The following is a 2,482-nucleotide window of genomic DNA, read 5'->3' as shown; positions in this document are numbered from 1 at the left end:
CCTCTACTTTCTTCACTTCAATCTTCAACTCAAATTCTCAGCTCAAGCTTCTGCACAAGGATTAAGTCACTTTTAAGTCAAATTGTTCAGAATTGGACTAAAAATCTTAAAATCAAAACTATTTACACAATTATGAATATTAATGCAATTTTTATGATATTTTCAAGTTTACTTAGTACTTTACTACTTATTTATTAACAAAATTATACTAAAAATTATGGTAAAATGTGGATTTATCAACAGGTGTCACTTTAATTCCTAAATTTGAAAATCCTTAGTAAATTAAAAGTTTTATACCTATTTTATTATATAATGTGAGCTATAAGGTAATTACTAAAATCCTTGTCAATAGATTAAGAGATTCTCTCTCTCATATAAGTTCTGCTAATCAGTGCAACTTCATCCCTGGTAACCAGCGAATTGATAATTCCCTTATACTCTTGGAAGTAATGCATTCTTTTTATAAACTTAAAAGTAAAAGTGGTTAAAATTAAATTTAGAAAAAACTTAAGATAAACTTAGGTAGAATTTTATTACTAATACTTTGCTTAGGAGTGACCTGAATTCTAATTTTGTTAGCCTTATATATTATTATATGTCTTCCTCATCTATGATTTTGAATTGTAATAATAGTTTTTCTAGTTCTTTTAAGCATGAGGTGTCTGCCATGGGGATCCTATTTCCTCTTAAATATTTATTTTTTGCATTAAAAGATTAACTCACCTTATTAAAGATAATATCTTGAAAAATAAGTGGGTCTCTTTTTCCTTTGGCGCAAAAGTCTCAATATTTTTCATTTATTTTTGTTGATGACATCATTCTCATTGTCAAAGCTTATCTTAATTAAGAATATTTTGAAGGAATTATGTTTTGTTTTTTACTTAAAGATTAATACAATCAAATATTCTCTTTTTTTTTCCTCTAAAAATACATATTTTTCTTTTGTTAGGATATTAATGATTATTTGGGTCCTATTTCCTCTTATATATTTGTTTTGTGCATTGAAAGATTAACTCACCTTATGAAAGATAATATCTTAACAAATAAGTGGGTCCCTTTTTCCTTTAGCTGCAAAGGTCTCAATATTTTTCATTTATTTTGTTGATGACATCATTCTCATTGTCAATCTTTTATTGTGTTGGTATGCATGTGGTATCTAGACTCATAGGCCTAATACCTAGTTTGTTTTAGTTCTGAACTTTTAGCCTTGTTGAATAGCCAAAAAAAAAAAAAAGAAGAAGAAGTTTACATAGAGCAATCAAGTGATTTAGTATTGTTATGGAAGATTTTTCTTTTTTTTACAAATTCAACTAGAATTTAGGATAACATGCAAGTAAATATAAATAATTGACTTTTATTTGCACAAAGAGAAAAAAAATAATAAAAAAAATTACATAATATATAAATTATTTAGAATTAGAATTCTAAAAAATATAAATAGAAGATTATCTTAGAGAGTGAATGAAATCTTCAATAAAAGTGCTAAATAAGTTGTTGATTTAATCTCGTAAATAATATGATATATAAAAAATATGTTAGTTTGTCAGCTATTGATTTAATATCATAAACAACTTGACATATGAATACATAAGAAAAGTTTTGTACAAGATGACAAATATCTTATAAAAAATAATTAAAATAAAATTAAATTAAATATATGTGTATATAGGAAAAAAAATTTAAAATACTGTAAATTAAAAATGAAATTACTCAAATTTAATAAACAAGATCTTTAATAATAATTAATTTTGTAAATAATATTTTCTTTAGACATTGATTTAGAGTTTGGAAAAAAAAAGAAATGAATTTAAAAAATTAGGAAAAAAAACAAAAAAGATTAAAAAAAATAAATAATAATTTAAAAATTAAAAATATAAATTTATAAAAATTAGAAGGTTATAAAAAAAAATTATTCATGATTAAAAACTATCAAATAATTTTTTTAAATTTAATTCTTAAACACAGCCTTAAACTATTATATGTTCATATGTTACTGGCCATGATTATAATTAATGTAAACATATAAAATTTTAGATATTTAATTTCTAACATTTCATGTTTTCATCAATTTAGTTCATAATATATTAATTAGTGCGTTAAATAAGCATTTAAAAGCACCACAATATTACTATCGTGGATCAATTATAATATTCTTAAAATCATTTATTATGAGAATAAATATTTACATTAATTTTTTTGTAATTTATAATTGTTTTTAATAAATATTGTTAATAATATTGAAATAAAACAAATATATATATATATATATACAGAATTTATATTAAATGATAATTAAAAATAAATAATATTTTATTTGTATAAAATTTTTAAGATAAGATAAAAATATCTTATTAAATTCTTAAATTACCATTTTAAAAATTTCAATATCAATTAATTATTATTATATAAATAAATAAAATTACAAATAATTGATATTAAACTAAAATGTGAAATAATTTTTTGAAAATAGATGTTTTACTCT

This window comes from Abrus precatorius, unplaced genomic scaffold (assembly GCF_003935025.1).
Source record: "Abrus precatorius isolate BTA unplaced genomic scaffold, Abrus_2018 Scaffold1, whole genome shotgun sequence".
Lineage (NCBI taxonomy): Eukaryota > Viridiplantae > Streptophyta > Magnoliopsida > Fabales > Fabaceae > Abrus > Abrus precatorius.
The sequence above is the reverse complement of the archived record's forward strand: the minus strand, read 5'-3'. Positions refer to the sequence as shown.